Source organism: Balaenoptera borealis (genome assembly GCF_965194805.1).
Source record: "Balaenoptera borealis genome assembly, chromosome: 17".
In the NCBI taxonomy this organism is placed as follows: domain Eukaryota; kingdom Metazoa; phylum Chordata; class Mammalia; order Artiodactyla; family Balaenopteridae; genus Balaenoptera; species Balaenoptera borealis.
In genome coordinates this window covers 79,786,410-79,803,071 of record NC_138876.1, presented here as the reverse complement: position 1 = coordinate 79,803,071, position 16,662 = coordinate 79,786,410, and the positions used below count along the sequence as shown (strand labels likewise).

Here is a 16,662-nt window from a genome sequence, read left to right as displayed (position 1 = left end):
GAAAAAATGCAGCACCAAAGATATGGTTCAGATGTTACATTTTTTATTGCACTAAGAGGAATTTCAGGTTCAAGACTTATGGAAATTTTTATTGAAATATGTTTGGAAAATTCATTTTTGCTTCATGCTAGTCTTCTAAGATCACTCATGTTTCAAAATCTAAATGAAATACTGTTATATACTTGATTCATCTGATATTGAGTATGTATATTATGTTCTTATTTTGGAAAATATGGAAAAATATGTTTTGGATAATAAAATAGACTTCCTGGATTTAAAATACATATGCCATAATAACATGACCCATTGCTGTTTTGTAAGTTTTAGCTGTTTTAATTTTTAAATAGCTGGTATTAAATAAAACAAAAGTTTTTTTTTTTTACTGGTTCACGTTGTAGAATTGCAGCCATTTTGTCTGGTGGATCTTGATACTATTAAGCTTTTGCATATAATGAGACACTTGCAGAAGTGGATAAATGAATCATTTAATTCCAGCTATATGTGTAATACTGTACATACATTTTGATAGTATTTCCAGCTAGACAATTCTGGTTTTTTGACCTTCATCACAGGTTTTATTTTATGTTATAGTGGATATATTTTCACATTCCTTTATCAACTGTGAAAGTGAGACAAAGGGAATACCGGTAAGAGTTACTCCAATTCAGAGTAGGTTGTGAATCCACTGGAGGGCCATTTGGTACTTGGGTTTTGGACCTCCATTTGTAACCTGCCTGGCCCAAAGGCAGAGCATACAGCCTTCTGCAGAGGACAGGAACCTCCTGAAAGACATTTCCAGAAAAAGTCTTCCAAGCCCTGAAATTTCCTTCTATTAAGGCAACTATCGTGTTTATAATAAAATATTGACATTGTTTTTGAGGGTAAGGTAGAATCTTGAGCAGCCAGTGGTGGGGGGTGGTAGAGAGATGAAAGATGCTTATCTCATTTCACAATCTGCTTAGGTTGACCCTGTTGTGCAACCCTTTCTGTGCCTGCCTCTAATTTCTAGATGGTCACATTAATTGTCTTCTTCTCTGTCCTCCCTAGGGACTCTGTGCATGTGTCTATTATAGCACTCATCAGTATATACCAGAGGTCATTGTTTACGTGTTCTCCTTCTGGGCTGCAGCCCCATCAATGTCAAAGCCATGTCTTATGCGTTGATTTATTATTATGCTTATGGCAGTGACTGCAAGAGTTTATCTTGTCTGTGTAAATCCTGGGTTTCTACATTATTTATAAATAACGTAGACACTTAATTATGGGTTCCTTAATTGGACAATAATAAAATGGACCCTAAATTATATTTAGGATCTTTTTTTATTGTTTTCCTCTCCAAGTGTTTGTTTACCCTAAGTTGACATATTTCTAGTTATTTCTGATCTCCCTTGTAATATTTTAAAGTTCCTTTATTAGCATCAATCTCCAGTGTCTATGTCTTGCATTATAAATAAACCATATGGAAAAACTTCTGTTTTATAGGGTTTGATGTTTAAAAGCTTATTATTGTCTGAAATGATATAATACTTGCAGGATATAAATGACAATATGGTCATGGGCAGTCCTTCAGACACTAGTATTGTATGGTCTGTGCCAGCATTCTCTATGATTAAGTGCTGCTAATTCCCATTAGCCATACCTATGAGGTTGTTATGCCTTTTCATGCCAACATATATTTTATGAATCATCTTAAATTATTGACTACATTGTGGTATTAAGAAGTAGCTGCTATTATTATGTACAATCAGACATCTATATAGTTTTTTGTCACTGATGAGGCCTCTAAAATCTGACAATCATAGTATGAATTACTACCATTAAATAATGACTGTACTATGCCTGATCCTTAAAAATGAAACACAGACAGCTTGAACTTTGAAATCCTAAATACAGATAGCACTCGTGAGCATATAGTATGAAATTGGACTCATTATTCAGCTAGGTTGGAGATATCTGTTTTTGAACAAGACACCGAAACAGCTTGCTTCTAAATAAAAGGCAGAAAAATAGCTAATGCTTTCTTCACTTATATGTATACTTCTTTCATTTTCACATTTCAGTAGAGGCACATGAAGTATTGTTTGAATGACATTTTCCCTTCGTCAGTTTTCCCTTTTGATGAAGGCAATGTACATTACCAAAGGAATTCCAATTTAGAACCTATAAGAAAAACATCTTGAATAAGTCATCTGAGTCATACTGTGGCGTTAAATTATTGCTTGGATTTACAAAGCAGTGAATAGATTTAATAGGAATACCACCCATGTGCAACCTGCTGCTATAAAAAATCATTTTCTGGTTACTATGTAATACAGAGTAAAGAGATTTGACTATGCATTGAGGTGGAAACAATAGCAAAATTTAAACTTGCAGAGCTGAACATATGGTGAGTTTTCTGAGAAGAAACAAGTGGTTTTGAGAGGATAGAATCTTTTAAAATCTTAATTTCAGTTGGCAGAGAAAACCCAGCGGGTATGTCTGCAACACCCAGCCAAGAGGAGGAAAAGATCCTTGAGTTGATAAACCAGCAAGAAATGCCACCAGAACCTGAGGCCAGAGGAGCTTTTCTTTCTTCAACTGCAAGTGAGAAACAGCTGTTTTTCTTCTTTTGGTTTGTCTGTCTGCACTGCTTTTTTTGTGGCCACCTCAGGGAGAACACCGAATTATTTTTATAATAATATAGGTGACATTATACCACGTGAACTTGCTTTTAAGATGTTACCTTGCTTTTTCATGCTTTGGTTTTATATTGCAAAGAATATGTATATTTTAAAATGTGTTTATTTCTTTCTCTTGAATTAAGTGTTCACTCCAGAACAATACTTGAAAGGAAGGTAGTATTAAATTATAACAACATACTGGACTACCACTTAAAAATATTTTATGAATATGTTTTATGAATAACAGCAAATTCTCACCAAAGTCTAAGCAACAACAAAAATAACCTCCTCCATTTCCCTGATATTGAAATTGAGGCATGAAGAAAGTACTCAGGCCACAGAGGTCTGAATTTTTAGTCCGTCTCTTAGTATGTTTGATTATTTTTCTTGCTCTTAAATGTATTCCATCTGACTGAGAAGTAAAATGAATGCTATCTGACAGATGCTGTGCATCAGAGTCTAGTCATCTTTGGGCAAAATGAAATCGTGACCACTGTCTCTGAACCTTTTTTTTTTTTTTTAAACCTATTTTGAGAGACAGATATAATGTTATCTTTAAAAACAGTGCTTTTTGAAAATTAGTTACTGGGTGTGCTCTCTTTTCTCTCAGATAGTAACAGAAAATAGATGTCTCTTGCTTACAACCCAGGGTTACTGTCACATCAGCCAGAGGGAAGGGAAGTTAGCCTTTTGATTTTTGTTGCATTGGACTAGGCCCAGTTTTATTTACTTATTTATTTTTGACTGAGTTGGGTCTTCATAGCTGCACGAGGGCTTTCTCTAGCTGTGGCGAGCGGGGGCTACTCTTGGTTGCGGTGTGCGGGCTTCTCATTGCGGTGGCTTCTCTTGTTGCGGAGCACGGGCTCTAGGTGCGTGGGCTTTGTAGTTGTGACACGCAGGCTCAGTAGTTGTGGCTTGCGGGTTCTTGAGCACAGGCTCAGTAGTTGTGGCGCACGGGCTTAGTTGCTCTGTGGTATGTGGATCTTCCCGGACCAGGGCTCGAACCCGTGTCCCCTGCATTGGCAGGCGGATTCTTAACCACTGCGCCACCAGGGAAGTCCCAAGGCCCAGTTTTATATTTCTATATCATGGCATGAATCCATGGAGCAATGTGACAAATCACACTGCATGAGAAACATGTACTTAGTTAAATTTTTCACAGAAGGAGAATTTAATCTTGTGTCAGGAAGTAAGGGCAACTAAATCTGGGAAAGCCACCTTAAGTAAAATTTTCCTTGGTTGAAAATAGCATGCTAACTGAAATTTCTAGGAATTTTTTTTTTTATGAGTTGCAAAATGCTTAAGAGAAAATCTTTTACATATTTTATGCAAATTTTTTCTGGCAGAAACATTTAAAAATGTTACCATTGTTAAATTTTCTTTTTTAAGTTTAAGGTGTACAACATGTTGATTTGATACATTTATATATTGCAATATGATTGCCATTGTAACATTAGCTAACACCTCTACAATGTCGTTTATTTATTTCTTCTCTGTGATGGGAATAATTAAGATCTAGTCTCTCAGTAAGTTTGACGTTTATAATACAATATCGTTGTCTATAATCACAATAATGTACACGAGATCTCCAGGTCTTATTTGCCAGTTTGCACCTTAAATATTTCTCTTATTATCCCCCTCCTCCCAACCCCTGTCCTTGGTGACCACCATTTTACTTTCTGATTTCACGGGTTCAGCTTTTTTTAGGTTCCACATATAAGTGCTATCATATTTGTCTCTGTCTGACTTACCTTACTCAGCATAATGTCCTCAAGGTCCATTGTGTTGCTGCAAATGGCAGGATTTCCTTTTTTCTCATGGCTGAGGATATTTTATATACATTATTATTTATGTATTATATATGTTTTTGCTCCCTATTCATCCGTTTAGGGGCACTCAGATTGTTTCCACATCTTGATTATTTTGAATAATGCTGCAATAAACATGGGAGTACATATATCTCTTTGACATCCTGTTTTCATTTCCACTGAGTAAATAACCAGAAGTGGAATTGCTGGATTGTATGGCAGTTCTATTTTTAACTTCTTGAGAAACCTCCATACTGTTTTCTATAGTTACTGCACCAATTTACATTCCCACCAACAGTGCACAAGTGTTCCCTTTTTTTTTTTTTTAACATCTTTATTGGAGTATAATTGCTTTACAATGGCGTAAAGCTTCTGCTGTATAACAAAGTGAATCAGCTATACATATACATATATAACCATATCCCCTCCCTCTTGCGTCTCCCTCCCACCCTCCCTATCCCACCCCTCTAGGTGGTCACAAAGCACCAAGCTGATCTCCCTGTGCTATGCGGCTGCTTCCCACTAGCTATCCATTTTACATTTGGTAGTGTATATATGTCCATGCCACTCTCTCACTTCGTCCCAGCTTATCCTTCCCCCTCCCCGTGTCCTCAAGTCCATTCTCTACATCTGCATCTTTATTCCTTTCCTGCCCCTAGGTTCTTCAGAAACTTTTTTTTTTTTTAGATTCCATATATATGTGTTAGCATATGGTATTTGTTTTTCTCTTTCTGACTTACTTCACTCTGTATGACAGACTCTAGGTCCGTCCACCTCACTACAAATAACTCAATTTCGTTTCTTTTTATGGCTGAGTAATATTCCATTGTATATATCTGCCACATCTTCTTTGTCCATTCATCTCTCAATGGACACTTAGGTTGCTTCCATGTCCTGGTTATTGTAAATAGTGCTGCAGTGAACATTGTGGTACATGACTCTGTTCGAATTATGGTTTTCTCTGGGTATATGCCCAGTAGTGGGATTGCTGGGTCATATGGTAGTTCTATTTTTAGTTCTTTAAGGAACCTCCATACTGTTCTCCATAGTGGCTGTATCAATTTACATTCCCACCAACAGTGCAAGAGGGTTCCCTTTTCTCCACACCCTCTCCAGCATTTATTGTTTGTAGATTTTTTGATGATGGCCATTCTGACCGGTGTGAGGAGATACCTCATTGTAGTTTTGATTTGTATTTCTCTAATGATTAGTGATGTTGAGCATCCTTTCATGTGTTTGTTGGCAATCTGTATATCTTCTTTGGAGAAATGTCTGTTTAGATCATCTGCCCTTTTTTGGATTGGGTAGTTTGTTTTTTTGGTATTGAGCTGCATGAGCTGCTTGTATATTGTGGAGATTAATCCTCTGTCAGTTGCTTCATTTGCAAATATGTTCTCCCCTTCTGATAGTTGTCTTTTGGTCTTGTTTATGGTTTCCTTTGCTGTGCAAAAGCTTTTAAGTTTCATTAGGTCCCATTTGTTTATTTTTGTTTTTATTTCCATTTCTCTAAGAGGTGGGTCAAAAAGGATCTTGCTGTGATTTGTCATAGAGTGTTCTGCCTATATTTTTCTCTAAGAGTTTTATAGTGTCTGGCCTTATATTTAGGTCTTTAATCCATTTTGAGTTTATTTTTGTGTATGGTGTTAAAGCGTATTCTAATTTCATTTTTTTACATGTAGCTGTCCAGTTTTCCCAGCACCACTTATTGAAGAGGCTGTTTTTTCTCCATTGTATATTCTTGCCTCCTTTATCAAAAATAAGGTGACCATATGTGTGTGGGTTTATCTCTGGGCTTTCTATCCTGTTCCATTGATCTATATTTCTGTTTTTGTGCTAGTACCGTACTGTCTTGATGACTGTAGCTTTGTAGTATAGTCTGAAGTCCAGGAGCCAGACTCCTCCAGCTCTGTTTTTCTTTCTCAAGATTGCTTTAGCTATTTGGGGTCTTTTGTGTTTCCACACAAATTGTGCAATTTTTTGTTCTAGTTCTGTGAAAAATGCCATTGGTAGTTTGATAGGGATTGCATTGAATCTGTAGATTGTTTTGGGTAGTATAGTCATTTTCACAATGTTGATTCGTCCAATCCAAGAACATGGTATATCTCTCCATCTGTTTGTATCATCTTTAATTTCTTTCATCAGTGTCTTATACTTTTCTGCATACAGGTCTTTTGTCTCCTTAGGTAGGGTTATTCCTTAGGTAAGTATTTTATTCTTATTGTTGCAGTGGTAAATGGGAGTGTTTCCTTAATTTCTCTTTCAGATTTTTCACCATTAGTGTATAGGAATGCAAGAGATTTCTGTGCATTAATTTGGTATCCTTCTACTTTTCCAAATTCATTGATTATCTCTAGTAGTTTTCTGGTGGCATCATGTATAGTAACATGTCATCTGTAAACAGTGACAGTTTTAGTTCTTCTTTTCTTATTTGGATTCCTTTTATTTCTTTTTCTTCTCTGATTGCTGTGGCTAAAACTTCCAAAACTGTGTTGAATAATAGTGGTGAGAGTGGGCAACCTTGTCTTGTTCCTGATCTTAGTGGAAATGATTTCAGTTTTTCACCATTGAGAATGATGTTGGCTGTAGGTTTGTCATATATGGCCTTTATTATGTTGAGGTAGGTTCCCTCTATGCCTACTCTCTGAAGGGTTTTTTATCATAAAAGTGTGTTGAATTTTGTCAAAAGCTTTTTCTGCATCTATTGAGATGATCATATGGTTTTTCTCCTTCAATTGGTTAATATGGTGTATCACATTGATTGATTTGTGTATACTGAAAAATCCTTGCATTCCTGGGATAAACCCCACTTGAACATGGTGTATGATCCTTTTAATGTGCTGTTGGATTCTGTTTGCTAGTATTTTGTTGAGGATTTTTGCATCTATGTTCATCAGTGATATTGACCTGTAGTTTTCTTTTTTCGTGACATCTGGGTCTGGTTTTGGTATCAGGGTGATGGTGGCCTCGTGAAATGAGTTTGGGAGTATGAGTCTGCTGTATTTTGGAAGAGTTTGAGAAGGATAGGTGTTAGCTCTTCTCTAAATACTTGATAGAATTCGCCCCAACTTCTTCTCCGCTGTCACTCTGACCCAAGTCGAACACTCTCTCATGATGAATGACCTTGTAGCTGCCTAACTAGCCTTGGGCTTCAGCTCTGCTTCTTCCAGAGACCGTCTGTCACACAGCAGCCAGAGTGCTGCTCTAAGACCTCTTTTTTAAAAAATTTTATTTATTTATTTTTGGCTGTGTTGGATCTTCATTGCTGTGCATGGGCTTTCTCTAGTTGAGGCAAGCGGGGGCTACTCTTGGTTGCGGTGTGCGGGCTTCTCATTGCGGGGGCTTCTCTTGTTGTGGAGCACAGGCTCTAGGCATGCGGGCTTCAGTAGTTGTGGCACATGGGCTCAGTAGTTGTGGCTCATGGGCTCTAGAGCGCAGGCTCAGTAGTTGTGGCGCATGGGCTTAGTTGCTCCTAGGCTTGTGGGCTCTTCCCGGACCAGGGCTCTAACTGGCATCCTCTGCATTGGCAGGCGGGTTCTTAACCACTGCACCACCAGGGAAGCCCCTATGAAGCTATTCTAAATGCTGACATGGCACAGACTTTGGATTTGGACATGAAATCCTGGAAATCCAGATGATAAAGCTCTCCTAATACAAATGCCATCTACGAAATGCCCGTGACTTGTTTAAACTTTGCCTTCTCTGGTTGCAGTAGAAATGATTTTTATAAGCATCCATGACTTAGGTGGGAAAAACATCTCTTCCCATATGAACATTACCTAGAAGACTCTCATTCATTGCTGATTAATTAGATCATGACTCTCTTCAGTTGTCTTCTTTCTACCTCTACCAAACCATAGTTAAAATTTGTTTCTCGCAAGAATACCTTCCTCTTGCGTTTGCAATTTAGCTGTCATTCTAGATAGATTTGGGTTACATTAGCCATTCATATTAAAATCATGTTAGTTGAAAAATACTTCAGAAGACTTATTTCATACTTTCAAAGACATCAGAAACAACTATCATCTCCTGAAGAATGAGATTATGTTTGTCAGTGTACTTTCAGGGTAGGGCAAGGTGTTCATTCATTGTTCAGGGGATTAGGTATTGTAGATAAAATAAACCTGTCCTCTGTATTCAAAATGCTCATTTATTAAAAAAGAAAAATAGGACTGTTCTCATCTACATCAAAGGGAGACAAAGGTTTAGAACTTATAATACCGCATATACAGTAAATGGTGCTTTTGTAGCGGTAAATAGAGGTGCAGTGCCTGAATTTGCAGCGCTCTCCTGAGGGCTATAGGTTGGATTATGTTGCTGGTTCTGTTAGGGAAAGTAGAGCTCAAGGAAGAAATCTTGTTTTTTAAAAGAAACTTTTAATTATGGAAAATTTCAAACATACATAAAAGTAGAGAGAATGGAATAATGAGTCCTCAGGTATCCATTGCTCAGTTTCAAAAATTACCAATATCTGCCTAATCTTGTTTGTTCAGAACTATAGATTTTATTCAGAAACACCCTGAAGGGGTCTGTCAGTTAATCCAGAGTCCCCATCAAATATTCTTCCAGCTTAGAATGTTTTAAATCTCCAGTCGACAAAAGCAAGTGCTTTTATGTTTCTCAAATGGATAAATTTATGGTCTGAGACTAATGGACTTTGGTTCACTTCCAAAAGATCAGGGCATTGGATTGAATTCATATTTAATTGACAACAACACAAACTTTGATACATTGTTCTATATTACAGGTTACACCAGTTCAGTCATCAATTTTTGTAAGTGAGTGCACTCTGAAGATGTGCTGTGTTCGTGCAAATGCTTTATGTTTGTGAAAATGCTAGACCGGGAAGAAGAGGCTTTGGAGACTAGCAACTTGTTTGCAGGTTAAATCATACAAACAAGCTGAACTTAGACACACACGCACACACACACATGCAGACACACACACTTGTGTGTGCACACCCGGAAAGCTAAAACCAAGTAACCACGGTCTCTGGACCCCACCCCAGCGTTCGTTGGTCTGTTTGCTGTTCCCTGTTCATTGTTCGTTCGCTGGCCTTCCTGCCCGGGTCTCTCCCTGCTCCATACAGCTTACCCGTTTCAGGCTGATGTTTCTAATACTCCGATCACCTCACCACCAGACTTTAGCAGATGGTGCCCGCACAACTGTGTCCCGACTCCCTCCCCACCTGCCCGTGCCTTCTACCATCTCACTGTCTCTCCTCTTCTCATGTGATGTCTTTGTGATGTCATGGTCAACACATGTCACCATGAGTGGTCCTCCCATCGTGCCCGCTGCTTCAAGCCTTTGTACGTGCGGGCCTGCTGTTCCCTCCACCTGGAATGCCCTTCCCTTCTTCTTTCTGCAAAATTCTGATTCATCGTCATACATTCAGCATGTGGTTCCCTCAGGGACGCCCCTCCTGCCTGCCCCTCCACAGTCAATCACTCCCTGCTCTCTGCTACGTCTCAGCTTCATAGCATTTCTTTTGTCTTCTATGAGTGCGTCTGCTTGTTTGAAATCAAATACCTATACATCTGCCTTTCCCACTAGGCAATGTGTATCTCCAGGTTGAGATTTTCATTATTTTTCAAAATGTTAATCTCTGTCATTAATATTTAGAGAGCCATGAACCACACACAGTGCCCAGCGAAATAATAAGAACTACATAAAGTTTTTCTTGAATGCAGTAAAAATAATCCTTTTTGATGACTAAGATACTGATTAAATGATTAGCCTCCTACAGCATCTCTTACTGACCTGGATCACTGGTTGTTGCTCTCTGGGACTCACGGATGTGCTGCGGAGTTTTCCTCACTAGAGATCTGACAGCACTCTCGTCTCGGGTCTGGAGAAGTTCCAAGTGGGTTTGCAAGGTTCCTGACGGTGCTTGACTAGAAATAGCGAGAAGAGCAGTCATGTGTGCCCAGCCAGCATTTGGGTGTTGAAGGTTAGATTGTGTCAGCAAGTTCGTTGGACCAATTTTTGTGATCTTTCCCAGGGCAGCGACCTTTGATACTTCATCCAGGATGGCATGGGGCTCACGCTTGCCTGCCTAGGGTTCAAGTTTAGTTCTTTGTTGCTGCCTGTGTAGCTCTGGGCAGACGATTTAACCTCTGAGTTCTGGCCTGTCCACCCGTTTGATAGGGCTCAGTGCCTCTTAGGATAGTGTGAGGGACGAGCAAGGTTGATGTGACGCTGCAGGTCCAGTGTTCAGGGCAGCGCTCGGCACAGAGTGAAAGGTCTGGTGTCCCGGGGAACCCGTGTCTGCTGGAGCAGCCAGCACCCGTCTGGCTTGTTTAAGCACCGAGGCTTCGGAGTGTGACATCCCGTTGTTTCCTTATTGCGCGACTTGGGCATGTGAGTTAACCTCTGCCTCTTTTTCTCGTCTTAAAATGGACATCAGAATTTGACTTACTTCATGGGATGAGAAATGAATATGAAGCGTTCAACACAGACCCTACTACGTAGTAGGAGCTTGATAAATGGTGCTTATTATTACAATTGAAGGGAAGAAATGCCTGCTGTTACAATGACAGAAATTACCCAGGATAGTAAAGAAGGAGCACCTATTAAACATGAATGCCAGTTCTTTCTCAGGGCTCACAGCTTTTGTGTGTGTGGTTTTTATCCTAACGTCTCTTCATCAGCGTGGGAAATAGCTGGTTATCTGCTGGCTTTGTTGTCATCAATGCTGGTGCCGTACTCATGAGACCCTAGGCGCTACCTAGGGTTGCCTGTAGTTTCAAGGAAGAGTCTTGGCTTCCTTTTAGCCATTCGACCTGAGGAGATTTGTCTCATTTCCCAAGTCTGCGATATTTCTACCCGGAAGTATCAGTGAAGATCTGACGTGAGGTTCTAGGGTCAGTCCAGACGCCAGTGCCGTGCGGCTTGGTACCCGGCATCTCCTTCGGTGCGGGGACAGGCTAAGCGAGTGCAGAGAAGGCGGCAACTGTAACCCGCTTCCTGAGCATCTCGTGCAGACGAGGAGTGGCTGTTCGGTGACAGCCAGCGGCTGCGGCTGCTACTGGGCAGGACCTGTTCCCCCACCACTGCAGGCTAGACTGCTCAAAGCACCTCAGAAACCATTTGCATTTGTGACACTCCTACCTTTGGTTCCAAATCTTTTCACTGTTCTCTCTGGTAGGGTACCTTTTTTTCCAGAAACATTTCAAAAAATTTTCTCTCTCTTTCATCGGTCATTCTTACATCTCATTTGAAAATGTGTTTTAATTGCACTTTTCTTTTGTTAATTTATATTGTAGTAGTTCTGCCTAAAAATCTGTAAGCCAGGCAGGCAGATTTATGAGAAAACTGCAAATTCCAGCACGTACCCGTGCTGTGTTGAGGACAAGTGAAAGATTGCTAGGCATGTCAGATGTTTAACGCTCTAATTTAATTTACTTCAAGTAGTTGAGCTTCAGTTGACCAGAACCTTGCTGTGAGGAGACAAGCACAAGTCAACTCCCGGGAGCTGTAGCCGCTCGGGGCCTCCCTGTCCCACCCCAGCCCTCCCCACTCAGGGTTGATGTCCTTGGGCTCCAGGTGACAAAAGATTCTGTCAGCCTGATGCGGCATCTGATGTGCTGCTTTTCCCCCATAGCAGAAATCAGACCTTCCCAAAGCCCTGAGACTCCCCTGTCGGAAGATGAATGGAAGGTGTTAGTGTGACGGGAGACGCAGGGACTCGAGCCGGTGTCACACTCTGGGTGTACGGAGACCCAGGAGTCGCTGGACCAATCCCTCTCGGCAAGGACAGCCCAGAGCAGCTGTTCTTCCCAGACAGGAAGATACGTTTCAGGTGAGCAGCGCTGGCCATCCTGTTGGCTTTATGAACATTTCGAAGGAATTTCTGTAACACAGAGGGTGTGACTGTGTGTGTGTCCTGTATAAAATACATCTCTGGCCCATTAGAATCCCCGTGAATGGTGCTAATGCCGATTGTAATGATCAAAGGAAGCATTTTCCCCCCTACATATCTTATATAAGCCAAGTTGTAGAAGATAATTGCTTTCTTTAAAAACAGCTCCTGTTAGGCCATTGGTTTGAAACTCGCCCCATAAACTGTCAACCTCAACTCAAATTATAACCAGATTATTAGCCATTTAGAGATTGTTCTGATGATGAAAAACCCTTCTTTTATATGCTTGCATATACTCTTAGATGTTGCTCCGCTGACCTGTATGGGTGTGAAATCATTTTCTTGACATCTTCAGAGGCCGTTTTCTGAGGTTCTGCCGATGCTCATTTGAATAGCTCTCTCCTTAGCATCAGAGAACACTGAGCTGCATTGTTTTGAGAATCGCTGGTTGCTTCCCCCAGTTCCTCAGGGTTTTGGACAATGACGTTCCACTTCGCTAATTCACCGCACTCCCACAGGGTGAAAGCTAAACAGGTCTTTGGTGCATTGTTCAAGGGCAGTGTTTCTCCCTGGGGGATGTTCCTTTGTGTCCTAAGACTAGACAGAGAATAGGGAATGACTGGGGCCAACTCGAGTCACCGGGAAGCCAAGGCTGCTTAGGCTGTAGCACATGGCCATCACTAACACTCACGTAGTTTATGGATTTTCAGACCTGAGCCTGGCCTTCTTCTCTTGCAACCATTAAGTTTTCAGTCAGGACTGCAGTCATGAAGGAGCACTTTGGGCCAGTTCACAGGCAGTCCTACCTTATACAACACGTGCATTTCAAAAGATTATTTGAAGATGATCGTTTAGAATTCAACATGCACGCGTTACGGCTAGATCCCTGGGCAACCCCACAAAAGTCTATGACCGAGAGTATACTTTGTGGTGTGTGTATTTAAGGTGTCGGTAAATCCTGTCAAGGTTTTCCTGGGAAGGTTCACCCAGGGTCCTGTCTTGGAGTGGCTGGCGTAGATTCTCAGTGTTGATTGCACATTGGAATCATCTGGGGAGCTTTAAAAACCGCCAAAGCCTCCTTGTTCCACCGCCAGACATTCCAATTCTAGGGTGCAGCCCGGGCACTGAGGTTGTCAGAAGCTTCCCAGCTGACTGTACAGTGCAGCCAAGGTTGAGAATCCCAGTTGCAGCATTCGACTGCGACTCAGGTGGGCTGGGTCAGAGCCCTAGCTTTCTGTGTGTTCACTGTGTGACCTTGAATGTGTCCCTTATTTTCTCCAGGCCAGGATTATATTTACATATAGAATGGAGGAAATGGTATCTGTTCTTTCCCTAAATTCCAAGGTAGTCTGATGACAAAAAGAGAAAATGTATATACGTTTTAAAAATCCTATTGACCTATAGAGAATGTAGTAAATTGGTTAAGAACAGAGGTCTTGGAGTTATAGAGACCAGTTTCAAATCCAGATGGGACACTCATTAGTTCTGTGTGACCTTGAACAGATTACTTATTCTCACTAATCTTTGATTTCCTTCCTAGTAAAGAGGGGGAGGTGGGTAATAATTCTACTTATTTAAAAGGCTCGTGAGGTTTAAAGACTGTCTGGGAACGTGTGCGATGGGCAGTGCCCCTGGGAGGTGGGTATCATTACAGTTGCCGAGGACTCTCTCCTGGCCAGTGGCACCAGCACATGTCCCTCTTGGCTGTGAAGTGAGAGCAGGACTCAGCCAGCTCTAAGCTCCTACCTCGACTGCAGAGATCAGGGCTGGGTACAGAAGCCCCCAGGAGTTCAGGGCCTCGCAGACCCCGGGCCAGCAGCGCGGGCATCGCCTGGGAGCCTGTGACACAGCCAGGCTCTTGGGTCCCACACCAGACAGACTGAATCAAAATCCGCATTTTAACAGGATCCCCAGGTAGTCTGTGTAGACACTAATGGTTTTCTGCATCCTTTACTTTCTTTTAATATTTTTTATTGAAGTATAGTTGATTTACAATATTGTGTCAGTTTCAGGTGTACAGCATAGTAATTCAGTATTTTTGCTGATTATACTCCGTTATAGGTTATTATAAGATGATGGGTATAATTCCCTGTTCTATGAAATATATCCTTGTTGATCATCTACCTTCTATATGGTAGTGTGTATCTGTTAATCCCATACCACTAATCTGTCCCTCCTCCTTCCCTCTCCCCTTTGGTAACCACTGCTTTGTTTTCTGTCTGTGAGTCTGCTCCTGTTTTGCATATAGATTCATTTGTATCATTTTTTAGGTTCCACATATAAGTGATATTATACGGTGTTTGTCTTTCTCTGTCTGACTTATTTCACTTATTTAAGTTATTAAATAACAAGGTGGTGTATTGCCCTTCTGAATCCTCACAGTTCAATGGCCTAGACATATTATAGTGAAAATGTCTGCTTATAAATCTATCTCCCTCACTAGACTAGAAATTTCTCTGAGTTAGGAACTATGCCATCACTTTCATCTTTGTATACCTGTGGCCTTGCACATTTCCTACATTATATGTTACATAAACATTAATTTAGTTGAACTGAAAATTGTATGCAACAGACATTATGTCTGTTCAACCCATAAAGAAACTGAGGACCAGAGATGTAAAACAACCTATTTTACCCAGATCGCAACGTCCAAGATACCACCTGAGCCCAAAGTGATTCCAAAGCCAGTTCTCCACAATGCCACCTGGATAACAGATAGTCTTGGACCACGTCAGACACTAAGCAGGTGCACATGCTGTGTGTGCAAGTTTGTTTCTCTTCCGTGAACTTTAAACCTCTATGTCTTAGCCTATGAGTCTAACTGAGAGGATTTTCAGAGTAGAAGGAAGTTCTAGACTCACTGGTACTTCTTCTTAAGCTTGTAGAAATAGCTATATTTAACTCTGATGAAAATTGGGTTTTTTTCTTCTTAAAATAAGAGCCCATCTTTCTGTCATTGGAACTGAGCTCGGAAGACGTTGGCTTCCAGTGAGACTGCGGCAGTCAGAGAACTGAGCATATGCATGCTCTTACCCTGTTCTTTCAGCTGACTCCTTCTGCATATTTTTTTGTCAAGCCTCATGATATTTCTGTCTCATATTCTGTGTCTGTGGTGCCCACTGATAGCTTCTCGGGAGGGCTTAATCTCTAGACTCTGAAAGGGTCCCTGAGAGCTATTCAACTACTAGGAACAAAAACTGCATTTCGTTAAGAAGAGAATTTTTTAACATGCTTAACTTACAACTGTCTTCTAATTTTTTCTTTGCATTTCATTCAGGTTGAGTTAAGAAGCGTTGGTAAGATATATAAAGATAGGACATGATGGAACCGAGTGGAGCTTACAGAGGGTAATGTTTTTTATTTTGTGCTTCATAGTTATTCCATTACGAAAAGAAATAAGCAGGATTATTAAAGCAATGAGAAAGATAACATATTTCTCTAGTTGTTGTGCAAAATGTGAACAAAATTTTTATAGATATTACACTTCAAATACATGTGGTTCATCTTCAAGAGTTTTTTAAAAATAGCATTTTAATTGTTGTATTTGCAAAGGCAATGTGTGTTCATGGGAGATCTGAAGAATACAGTGAAGTATAAGAATGAAAATATGTAGTTATTCATTGATCATCAGGTGACCAATGGGGTGGTTCTTTTTCTTCAAATCCTTTTTCTATGAGTCTCTCTCACAAACTCTCTCTCCCTAAACAGAGACAGACAGACACACACACACACACACACACACACCTAAACATGTAAATGTTATATGTATGGAAGAATATATATTGTATACGTACATTTACACATATCTCGCCCTTTTATGAAATTCAGTCATGCTATGTGTGCACTTTGGAATCCTACCTCAACAGTAGCAATAATAGCAATACCAATAATCATAAGTGTTTGCTGAGTGCTTAGCATATACCAGCTGCCTTACAAATACTATCATATTTCTGTTGCCTAACAGCTACTCTTTGATTTAGGTGCCATTGATATTCCTATTTTATAGATAAGAAAACTGAGGCTCAATAAAGTTAAATAATTTGAAATAAAGTAATTTGAACCAAAGTCACTTAAAAATGGTTTTACTGTATTTTGGGCCCTGGGGACTGAGCTCTTAAGCACCATCATGGGCCTCAAGTTTGTTTTCAGAAATAGAGAGCAGTTAAATTCTTAGAAGCCATGAGATTTCTGTATGGAAGCAGTAATTGTTGTAGGGTCAGATAACATGGTTTGAATCATAGAACACCTTTGCTTTCTAGCTTTAAATGCTGGGTCTGTCACTGATTCTTTTACAGGAATGTTATGATATGTTATTTAAAATTTTTTAAGGTTTAAA

The 16,662-nt window shown here is 40.2% G+C and overlaps 1 pseudogene across 1 annotated transcript in view; it reads left to right on the top strand.

The window, feature by feature from the left end:
- Positions 1-16,048, top strand: part of LOC309615323 — a 37,343-nt pseudogene extending 21,295 nt beyond the window's left edge. The window contains exons 3-5 of the transcript XR_014249801.1: positions 2,452-2,583; positions 12,069-12,266; positions 15,604-16,048. The product of XR_014249801.1 is annotated as an uncharacterized misc_RNA (transcript). The remainder of the gene's footprint in view (positions 1-2,451; positions 2,584-12,068; positions 12,267-15,603) is intronic.
- The last annotated feature ends 614 nt before the right edge of the window (positions 16,049-16,662 follow it).